The following is a 12,470-nucleotide window of genomic DNA, read 5'->3' on the forward strand; positions in this document are numbered from 1 at the left end:
TCTCCAACCCCTCACCCCCTCCCGGCTGGCCCCCAGCGGTTCCCATTGTAACCTCGGAGGCCCGCGCATGAGCAAGACCGGCGCTCATAGCGGCAGAGGCGCCAGCGAGCTGGAGCGCCCCAGGCGCGCGCACTGGTGGCGGGGTCCCTGGTGCGGAGGTGATGCTGCAGGGGTTTGTGTGGTGGGAATTGGCGGTTTCTGGATCCTTTCTCCAGGATTTTCAGCGCTGGGGAGCTCTCCTTTCTACAGTGTGGAGGAGCGCTGGGCAGGAGGCAGCGCTGAGGTAGGTGCTGGGCGGCGGATTCGGTTTGGAGATCGCCGCCGCAGATGGCGGGAGCGCGGTGTCGGGGGCGGGGGACGGGGCTCCTGGCAGGCTGCCCCAGGCGGTGGGAGCCCAACTCTGGCTCAGGCTATTGGGCTCCTCATTGCCTTCATTAAACAAATAAACGTTCCTACTTCCTTGGGACCACTTTTATAGAAAAGCCTAATGGCATTAATGGATTCTGGTAATTGACTCTATATTTGCAAGGCGAACTTTGAAGCCTGTGAATTGTTGTAAACTGCATTTAATGAAAGAAGCTTTAAACAATCTTTGGTGCAAATTATGTAACTTCCTAATAATAACTCACCTTCTGTTAACATAGACTGATGACTGATCAATTGATGATTGACATAATCTGTACAGAATTTTGGTTTCAGTCCAAAAGATTTTCTAGGCAGTTGGTGCTAAAATTAAAATCGGATCAGGAGGAGGATTTTAGAAGTAGTGTGTAGTGTGTGTTTTGTCTCCGTACTCATTTAGATGTAAGAGTTTAGATTTGGAAAGCCCAAGGAAAAAGAATTTTGAAATTTTGATTTGACTGACAAGGTGAAAGGTCAAAAGGTCAAATACGGTAGGATATCATTTATATGATATTCTAGAAAAGATAAACCATAGGGAAAGACAACAGATTGTTAGTTGTCATTAGCTTTAATATTTAGTTAATCATTTAGTTTAATAGTTTAATCATTAGTTTTAATATTTCTGATTTAAAAAATACATTTTAATGATACCATCCTAATTATGATTTTTGATGATACCAGAAGTTAATAACCTATTAAATTCTGCAGTAGGAAGAACTGACATGTTGGTTATTGGTGTCTTTGAAGTGTAAGTATTGGCGGTAATGAAATTTTTAAATACGCTTTTTTGGATTCTGAACTACTGATTTTTTTACTAGATCCTGTTGGACATGGCATATTACAAGATTCAAAAGGCTCTTTAAATTATTGTAGCAGGCTGAAGCTATTAAATTATAATGTAAGATCTTTATAGATGAAACAGGCAAAAATACAAAAAGCCCTTCATCATTTTATCTTTGTTAAAATCTTACCATATACATGAATGACTTTTGGCTAGACAGACCTGAACTTGACAAGATAGACTCATTAGTATGGTGAATTTGTTTTGGAATGTTAAAGTGGGAAAGGATATATTAGTTTTACCTGAGGGTGACCCAAGTCAATATGGTGGGTTTAGCTGTTTATACGCTCTTTCTGAGTTACGATCTTGATTAAAACGCTCATCATAGACATACCAAGAAATTTGGACCATTTTATGTATCAATATATTAAGATGTCCTATTTCTCTGATAGTTTCTGATTTCAGGGTGTCTGGGAAAAACAGTTTCTCAACATAGGTACTTTGGAATATAAATTTGGTTGTTGACTTATTGAATCATAGAATTGTTGAGTTGGAAATAATTTTAGTGGTTGTAGAGTCTAACCTCTTCATTTTCCAGGAAATGGAAAGTGAGGTTTCTCGAGTTAAGTTGTCCATAGTCTGAATGCTACGTAGTGGTAGAGTTGGAACTAAATGCTCAGATGCTTGTCTCAGGATTCCTAGTACAGTGCTCTCTGTGCTACGTACTATTAAGGAGACAAAGCAGTGAGTTACCTTCTCAAATCATATATGTAGCCAGCAGGGTTGATTCTTTCCCATATGCATTTTTTCCTTTCTTTTATAAATAACTACTAACCACAATTAATTGATTCCCCTAGCATGTTTAATGACTATTCTTGTGCGTGTCTCCTTGAGCACACGTGTGGAGGACTCCCTAGAATGGACACCTGCCTGTGAGTGGATTGTTGGGCCAGAGGCTGACGTGCATCTGAAACTTGACGAGCTGCAGCCAAATCATCCCCTGAAGTTTTAACAATTTCCATTCCCACCAACAGTGTCTGAGTCATCCTTGCCCTGGGAATTGTCAGGTCAGCATTGTCAGATTTTTAAAGTTTTGCCAATCTGATGGGTGAAAAATGATGTATTTGTTTTCCTCTTTGTACAACTGTTTTGACAAATTCATAGAGCTGTGCAACTACCAAAATTGAGATACAGAACAGTTCCAGCACCCAGAACTCCCTTCAGCTGCTGTTTTGTAGTCATCTCTTCCCCCACCCTTAACCCCTGGCGACTAATGATCTGTTGTCTTTCCCTATGGTTTGTCTTTTCTCGAATATCATATAAATGGAATCCTACAGTATTTGGCCTTTTGAGTCTGGATTCTTTCATTTAGCACAATACATTGATTTGAGTGTTCATCCATGTTGTTGCCTGTATCAGCAGTTCCTTCTGTTTTATTGCTGAATGTAGTATCCATTGTGTGACTGTACCACAGTTTATCCATCCACCAGTTGAAGGATATTTGAGTTATTTTCAGTTTTGTCTTTTTTGACTATGAATAAAGCTGCTATAAATCTTTTCAAACAAGTTTTTGTGTGAACATAGGTCTTCTTGTCTTGAGTAAGCACCTAGAAGTGGAATTGCTGGGTCACATAGTATCTGTATGTTTAACTTTATTTTAAAAACTGTTTGTGGTAGCAAAGTCATGGCCCACAACGATGTCCTAATGCCTGGAACCTGGGAATATATTAGTTTACTTGGCAAAGGTGAATTAAATTTGCAGATGAAATTAAGGTTGCTGATCAACTGATTTTAAAATAGGGAGATTATCCTGGGTTATCTAGGTGGGCCCAGTGCATTACAAAGACCCTTAAAAGGGAAAGAGAAAAAGCCGAGTAGAAAAAAGATGCAACAAGGGAAGCAGGGCCAGAGAGATGCCGAGTTCTTGGTTTTGAGGGTGGCAGAGGGAGGCCACAGCCTAAGGAATGTGGTGTTCTCTAGAAGCTTGAAAAGTCTAGGAAATGGATTAACCTTTAGAGTCCCCCAAAAAGAACCTAGCTCTGCCAACACCTTGATTTTAGCCCAAGGAGACCCATGTCAGAATGCTAACCTACAGAACTGTAAAACAATAAATCTGAGTTGTTTTAAGCCATGAAATTTGTGCTAATTTGTTAGCAGCATAACAAACTACACTTTAAAACTATTTTCCAAAGAGGCTGAACCACTTTGTGTTCCCACCAGCAATGTAGGAGTGTTCCAGTTACTTTCTATCCTCACTAACACTTGGTATGTTCATCCTCTTTAATTCTAGTCATTCCAATAGGTACGTAGCAGTATCTCAATGTGGTTTTTATGTGCATTTTTCTCAAGATTAATGATGTTGAGCATCTTTACATGTGCTTATTTGCCATCTGTGTATCTTCTTTAGTGAAGTGTCCAAATCTGTGCCCATTTTAAACTTGGAGTTACTTATTGTTGAGTTTTGAGAGTTCTTTATAGTTCTGTCAGATATGTGATTTGCAAAGGTCTTCTCTCAGTCTGTGGCTTGCCTTTTCCATCCTCTCACCAGTGTCTTTGGAAGGTCTGTGTAATGTAACTCAAGAGGCTCCACATGACCTTATCTTCCTTCGTTGAGAAACAGAGTGAGGTTGGAGCACCTGAGTCCAATCAGACATTGATCAGACTTGGGGCCGGGTCTCACTTTTAGTAAACCCAGCCCTTCCGCTTTCCCCCTGTTCCTGTTTGCTGTGCTCCCCTCCCCCGCACAGGTGTTTGGTTCTAAGTCTGGTAGATCTCTGTCTCCTCAAGTTTAGGAGCCCACAGAAAATTCAGTTACGCCCTTCACATATCTCAGAGCAGCTCTCCAGCCTCCTACCTTAATATGGCAAATTCCCTGAAGGTCAGACTAGCAGCATGTTTGACTTAGGCCACTTCCACCACTTCTGGAGGTTTCACTTTGCTTTGTGGAAGATTTTGGCCTAGTTCCCCAGATTCCTGTGTGGCACCAAAACGTAGCACAGGTGCTGTGAGGAAGAGCAGCTGTGTGTCTGAAAGCCCTCAGGTTTCCTCTGCCAGACCAGTCCTGCAGAATCACTACAAGTTTGGCTAGTTGCTCTTTTCCCTAGCCGAGGCTCTGACTGAGCAAGCCAGATTCTTGGCAAGCACCCAGAATTAGAAAATGCCTGCAGGGGAAAGAAAGATAAAAACTCTTGCTCACATAAAAGAGTTTTTCTTCTTTCTGGAATTTTAGTTGGTTGATTCTGAAGTTGTCTGATGCTCTAAAAATATAATTTATCTGTCTTTGTCCAGTTGTGCAGCAAGAGTGCTTTCCTGTCCTAGTCTCCTCTAAAACAGAAGTTCCCTTGTCATTAGTTTTTAACTCCATCAGTTATACATTGTCAATATTATTATTATTTGGTAAAGTCATGCTTTCAATGATTTATTCAGATGTTTACCCTTTTTTATCCTCACAATCCATTTTTACATCTTAGCATTTTTTCTTCTATCAATTTTTTCCTTCTTAAAGTACATTCTTTTTTACTTTTTAAGTTTTTTCCTCGAGGAATATTAGCCCTGGGCTAACTTCTGTGCCAGTCTTCCTCTATTTTGTATGTGGGTCACCACCATGGCATGGCTGATGACTGGTGTACGTCCACGCCTGGGATCCAAACCCATAAACCCAGGCGTCTGAAGTGGAATGTGCTGAACTTAAACCACTACACCAGGTGGCTGGCCCCCTGAAAGTACATTCTTCAGAAGATCTTTAATGAACATTTGTTGGTGGTAATACTCTTAGTAAATGTTTGCATAAAAATATCTTTAATTCACCCCAGTTCTTGAGATATGGTTTGATTGAGTATACACTGAAAGTTATTTTCTCTCTGTACCTCGAAGATTTAATCCAACACTCTGTTGCCTTCCATTGTTAAGAAATGTATCATAGTCTAAATGTAAGTCTCCATAAGTGTTCTGTTCCTCTGTGGGGCTTTGAATATCTTCTTTTGTATTTAGTATTCTTTACTTTCCCTGTATGGATCTGGCTCTAGATTGTTTTTTTAATTGTGCTTGAGATGTATTCAGCTGCCTGAATCCAGAATAGGATTCTTTTATTAATTCTGGAAATTTCTGTTATTATGTCTGAATATTCCTTAAATCATATATATATTTATATTATTTAATTCAAATATATATACACATACTTGTGTTAGTTGTACACATTCAATATATATTCATTACATATATATTTATATTATTTAATTCAATATATTATATTACTCAATATAAAGATTTATATTATTCAAAAAATATGCATATCTTATTTATATACATGATCCTGTACTTGACCAAACTCAAGCCAGGCTCCTTTGAGCCCTCTTCTTGACTAGGCCTCAATCTTGGCCTATAATAACTACGACCTCTCAGCACAAATGATTTCACCACACACACACATTATAAGACTTAAACACTGACATAGTCTCTAACAGCTCAAATCCACATCCCTAGGATGACCCCTGCCCCCTTAAAGTGCCTGCCTGAGAATGCTCAAGGCAGCCAAAAGAATTGACTGTTCTGGCCAACACTTGATCATTGGCCCCGACATCCCTTTCTTAGAGCATTTACCCAAAAGTGCTTACAACTGTGAATCTTTCCTCTGTTCTTTCGAGTTGTATATGTGTCTCCTATAACTGCATTTCTCAAGGTCCTGAAAACCATTCCTTGAGAAGAGGACAGGGTGTCTGTCTCCCAGACTCTGTGAGAGGAGAGAAGTGAAACTTTGATCATTTCCAACTAGCAGACACAACTGGCCAGATCACAATGCACTGACCAACACTCTGTAACTTTCCCTCCCTGACTCTTCTGAGCCCATGCTCACCCCCTGCCTGCTCCCTCACTCTCCCTTTCAAATGCTCAGTTACCTCCGTACAACAAAATTGAGTTCAGTTCACCCTGTTCCCTCTTCCCTATTGCAGTGGTATATTACTGACTAAAATCTGTCCTGACCACTTTAACTACAGTCTGGCTTTGTGTATACTCTACAGTTAACACATATACAGATAATGTCATGCATATGCATATATACGCATATACCAACGTAACCATGGGCCCTCCAGGACGAGTTCAACTGACCTCATCTTATCAACAGAGTAGTTAAGAGTTTTCTTTCAGGAACTGAGATCCCTCATCCAGTTCAGGCCCGTTGAGACCACCAACCTATCAACTGGGCCTGCACAAATGCTTGATAAGTGACCTCTTTAACATCAGGGAGCTAAAAACTCCATCCTCAGATCATGGTAACACTACCAATTTGTGAACACATATCCAATGTAGAGCCATGAACCTTGACTATGCTTACACAGATCATCAATTACCTCACTTCTGGTATCACACTCCCTGATTTCAAAATATACTACAAAGCTATAGTAACCAAAACAGCATGGTACTGGCACAAAAACAGACACATCGATTAATGGAATAGAAGCGAAAACCCAGAAATAAACCCACACATCTGTGGACAGCTAATCTTCAACAAAGGAGACAAGAACATACAATGGAGAAAAGAAAGTCTCTTCAACAAATGGTGTTGGGAAAACTGGACAGCCACATGCAAAAAAATGAAAGTAGACCATTACCTTACACCGTACACAAAAATTAACTCAAAAGGGATTAAAGACTTAAATGTAAGACCTGAAACTATGAAACTTCTAGAAGAAAACATAGGCAGTACATTCTTTGACATCGGTCTTAGCAACATATTTTCAAGCACCATGTCTGACGGGGCAAGAGAAACAATAGAAAAAATAAACAAATGGGACTACATCAAACTAAAAAGCTTCTGCACAGCAAAGGAAACCATCAACAAAACGAAAAGACAACCTAAAAATTGAGAGAAGATATTTGCAAACCATGCATCTGATAAGGGGTTAATCTCCAAAATATATAAAGAACTCGTGCATCGCAACAACAAAAAAACTACCAACCCAATTAAAAAATGGGCAAAAGACCTGAACAGACATTTCTCCAAAGAAGGTATACAGATGGCCAACAGGCACATGAAAACATGTTCAACATCATTAACTACCAGGGAAATGCAAATCAAAACTACAATGAGATATCACCTCACTCCCGTCAGAATGGTTATAATTAACAAGACAGGAAACAACAAGTGTTGGAGAGGATGTGGAGAGAAGGGAACTCTCATACACTGCTGGTGGGAGTGCAAATTGCTGCAGCCACTATGGAAAACAGTATGGAGATTCCTCAAAAAGTTAAGGATAGAACTACCATATGATCCAGCTATTCCACTGCTGGGTATTTATCCAAAGAACTTGAAAACACCAATGTGTAAAGATACATGCACCCCTGTGTTCACTGCAGCATTATTCACAATAGCCAAGACTTGGAAGCAACCTAAGTGCCCATCAAGGGATGAATGGCTAAAGAAGCTGTGGTATATATACACAATGGAATACTACTAAGCCATGAGAAACATGAAATCCAGCCATTTGTGACAACATGGATGGACATCGAGGGTATTATGCAAAGTGAAATAAGTCAGAGGGAGAAGGTCAAATACCGTATGATTTCCTTCATTAAGTAGTAGATAATAACAACAATAAACAAACACATAGAGACAGAGATTGGATTGGTGGTTACCAGAGGGGAAGGGGGGAGGGAGGAGGGAGAAAGGGATAATTCGGCACATGTGTGTGGTGATGGGTTGTAATTAGTATTTGGATGGTGAACATGATGTAATCTATGCAGACATAGAAGTATAATGATGTACACCTGAAATTTATACAATGTTATAAACCAATGTTGCTGAAATAAACAAAAAATTAAAAAAACAAACAAAAAAATACCTTCACCCCTAAGCCAATATCTTAATATTTGATTAAACTGCTTTATAATAAATCTTAATACATTGTAAAAAAAGAAAATCAATTACCTCACTTCTCCTTACTTCCAATCATCTGCCTCTACATGTCAGATCACCCTGCCCTTCATCCCATAAATTGTGCCCCAAGCCCTGGATTGGGGAGACAGATCTGAGACAGACACATGCCCCCTGTTTCCTTGCAGATCAATCTCACAAAATAAAGCTACAATTCTTTTCCCAAAAGCTGATGCCAGAATAATTGGCTTTTTTAATGTGCTTTGGGCAAGAGAACCTCAATGTTGTGCGGTAACATCAATACATATATATACACTTAATGGATGTTTTATCTTCTTTTTTTTTTTTTCTTTGCTGAGGAGGAGTCACCCTGAGCTAACATCTGTTGCCAACCTGCTTCTTTTTGCTAAGGAAGATTCACCTTGAGCTAACATCTGTGTCAGTCTTCCTCTACTTTGCGTGTGGGTTGCCGGCACAGCCTGGCCACTGATGAGTGGTGTAAGTCCATGCCCAGGAACTGAACCTGGGCTGCTGAAGTGGAGTTCTCTGAACTTAACCACTAGGCCATGGGACTGGTCCATCTCTAATTGTTTTGAAGATGTTACTAGATATGCAATTGAAGTTTCACTATGATCTCTGGATTTCCTTGTTGCTCTTTTAGTCCCTCACTTCAGTGTATGTGTTTCTTGCTCCATCTTTCATGCTAGAGGAATTCCTCAAATATCAAGTGGTCCTTGGCTACCCATTCATATTTCTGTGATGGGGAGGAAAGCAGCTGAGTAGCATCTCTGTGGGCCTGATGGGGCCTGTGTCTGTCTGGATTCAGTGTTTCCTCAGGGGTGTAGAGTGTTGAACTATTAAGAGGCAAACAGTGTTGGAGCCCACACTGATCTCTAAAAACATACTTATTCCACACATTCCCACAATGACAGACATCCTCTGAACACGTGGAAATGCTGACAACACACACCCACACCCACATACACACTATTCGCAAATGACCAGCAGCATTCAGACTGTAAACTACACCTGATAATGCACACGGATACTCAGAACATATACACAAACACACACACATACAGACCACTCACTGTCTCAGAGCCCACAGTGACTTGAACTCTCTAAACACACACAGACATCAACAAAACACACCTTCACATGGATGCCATAATAGACATGCACCCTGTGACCATACAGAATTGCTGAACACACACACATCCACACAACAAGGAACGTGGCTGTGCACGTGCGGGCTTGATCAGGAGGTTTTTCACACCTCAGCATCAACATGGACACCCCAGGGAGAGAGGGAGAGGCAGAGGGTACAGGGACAAAATGTGGGGAGCAGTCAGGAGAAAACTGCATAAAGCAAATATGATAACTGTAAAGCTGGTTGCTAAATGACATGTGACTCAAGGGTATGAGGACCCAAGAGGATCTGAAATGGTACAAAGGAGGTGACTGATACAAACCCATCACAAGATATTTAAATGTAAGGAACAGTGACATTTTAAAAGGCACTGAGGAGAGTGCATCAAAACTTAGATATAATTCCAAACAATGAATGACATGGAATTCTGGCCAAAGAACAGCCATTATTGCTGTTAAAATTCCTATTTAAATGTTTCTTATAAAATTATAGAAATACTCATTGAAAAATGACAAATATTCATTGGTTTAAAACATTTAAAACATTTCAGGGTAAAATAACTGCAGGTTCCACTTTTACTGAGTAGCTTTCCTTGGGCAGCTAGAAAAGCAGGACAAAGCACACAGAACAGCTGTGTGAAGGTTCAGAGAACATGCTGTGCAGACAGGACTTGGGAGTCTATAATCTCTGAGATGAGGGAAGCACAAGATTGTGAGCACCAGCTCCATGCAGCTTCTCCCCTAAGGCATTTGCTATTTCAACAGTGAGAGAAGAGAGTCTGAGCAGAAAGAGGAGGAAAAATGAATTGAAATTTGGTTCCAGCCAAGTCCAGTAACTTCTGCTTCCAGTCAGATGTGGTAAAGGCAGAGCAACAATTAAACACTGATTTAATAAATACTGTATGTTTGAAAACACCAAAGGGATGTGGAAGCAAACAGGACTATATGAAATAAAATTTCAAAAAGGAAAGAGCCTTTTTAGGTGAGATGGCCACACATGCCCTCACCCAGGGGAATTTGCTTAATCTGGACTCTGATAATCAAACCTGTCTTACCAGAAAAACAATTAAAAGTATAATCTGTCATAATTGATCTATGTTAGCTTTTTAATATCACAAGGTTTGTATGTTAATTTTTATTGCCTCCACTAGAAGACTCTGTGAAGGGAAGGCCATTGTATCATTTGCCACATGATCTCCAGAACATTCTTCAGTTGGGGTTGTATGACTTCTATAAATATTTGTTAATTGTTAGTTTCATGAATGCTATGGACTGAATGTCTATGTAACCCAATTTCATACGTTAAAATCCTAATCCCCGATGTGAGGGTATTTGGAATTGGGGCCTTTGGGTGTTAATTAGCTTAGATGAGGCCATGAGTGTGATGCCCCCATGATGGGATTAGTGCCCTTACAAGGAGATGGAGGGCCAGAGCTCTTTCTGCCAGATGAGGGTAGAGCAAGAAGCTGTCCTTCTGCAAAACAGGAAGAAAGCTCTCACCAAAAACAAATCAGCTTGAACCTAGATCTTGAACATTCCAGTCTTCAGAATTGTGAGGAATGCATTTCTGTTATTAAAAATGCCCAGTCTAGGGACGACCCCGTGGCTCAGTGGCTAAGTGTGCATGCTCCACCTTGGCAGCCAGAGGGTTTACAGGTTCGGATCCCGGATGCACACTGACGCACCACTTGTCAAGCCATGCTGTGGCGGAATCCCATATAAAAAGTAGAGGAAAATGGGCACAGATGTTAGCCCAGGGCCTATCTTCCTTAGCAAAAGGAGGAGGATTGGCATCGGATCTTAGCTCAGGGCTGAGCTTCCTCACAAAAAAAAAAAGAAAAACCCCAAAAGTGCCCCGTCTATGGGCCTGCCCCACTGCCTAGTGGTTAAGTTCAGTGAGCTCCTCTTCGGTAGCCTGGGTTTGGTTCCTGGACACAGACCTACACCAGCATCAGCAGCCATGCTGTGGGGGTGACTCACATACAAAATAGAGGAAGACTGGCACGGATGTTAGCTCATGATGAATCTTCCTCAGCAAAAAAAATAAAGTACCCAGTCTATGGTATTTTTGTTACAGCATCTCATACTGACTAGGACACTGAGTGTGTGGATAAGTTCATTTAGATTGACGATCCTTCTTCTACATTACACGTTATTGCCAATGATTCCTGAATGGGTGTGAGTCAGATTTCACTTAAGGATCATGAAGACATTAGGGCCCTTCTTTGTAGTTATGCACATATTGATACACATGAAAACATGTTGCATCAAGTGATTTATTGACACCTTAGTCTCACACCTCATCCCATTAGCCTTCAGTGAACCTCAGTGTTAACAGCCAGTGCTTTGGGCAATAAAGGAAAGTCCCTGAACTGAAGAGGGGCCGGTATCCAACATGCAGCTCCTGTCCTCTGCCCAGCCGTCTCCAGAGCAGGGTCAATTTACAAGATAGGCTTTCCTCCAGGCAGCTCTGTCTTCCTTCCAGCCTGTTCTCATTTAGGATGATCTCACCAAAAGCAATGAGTGGAAATTGGGAGGGAAGAGCTACAGACGGCATCTCCCAGGGGAAATTCTTTGTGTTACATGATCTAGAATATGGATAACCTGGGCCGGCCTCCTGGCTTAGTGGTTACGTGCACGCTCCACTATCAGCAGCCAGGGTTCAGGTCCCGGGCGCGCGCCAACACACCACTTCTCCGGCCATGCTGAGGCCGCGTCCCACATACAGCAACTAGAAGGATGTGCAACTATGACATACAACTATCCACTGGGGCTTTGCGGGGAAAAAAAGGAGGAGGATTGGCCATAAATGTTAGCTCAGAGCTGGTCTTCCTCAGCAAAAAGAGGAGGATTAGCATGGATGTTAGGTCAGGGCTGATCTTCCTCATAAAAATAGATAGATAGATAGATAGATAGATAGATAGATAGATAGATAGATAGATAGATAGATAGAAAGAAAGAAAGAATATGGACAGCCGGCTGCTCTAAGGTGTCCTGAAAATGGAACCCTTCCCATGTCTACAATATCCTTCCATGTCCTCTTTCCCCTCCATCTCTCTGTTCTTGGTGGCCAAATTCCCTTGGCAACGACAACAAAAAATGAAAGTAGGGAATAGCCTATTTCCAGTCTCAGAATTCTATGAAATTTTACTGCCTAACCCCAGTCTCCCAGGACTGAGACCCTTTTTACTCTTTTAAGATTAGATTACATTTTAATCTGCTTTAATCAAAGTTTTCTCTCATCCTTGTTATGTATATACATATTCT

The 12,470-nt window shown here is 41.0% G+C and overlaps 1 long non-coding RNA gene across 1 annotated transcript; it reads left to right on the forward strand.

The window, feature by feature from the left end:
* The first annotated feature begins 150 nt into the window (after positions 1-150).
* Positions 151-2,580, forward strand: LOC131419440 (uncharacterized). Its single transcript, XR_009223245.1, has 2 exons — positions 151-283; positions 2,078-2,580. It is a non-coding gene; the product is annotated as an uncharacterized LOC131419440 (long non-coding RNA).
* The last annotated feature ends 9,890 nt before the right edge of the window (positions 2,581-12,470 follow it).

Source organism: Diceros bicornis, chromosome 21 (assembly GCF_020826845.1).
Source record: "Diceros bicornis minor isolate mBicDic1 chromosome 21, mDicBic1.mat.cur, whole genome shotgun sequence".
Taxonomy (NCBI): domain Eukaryota; kingdom Metazoa; phylum Chordata; class Mammalia; order Perissodactyla; family Rhinocerotidae; genus Diceros; species Diceros bicornis.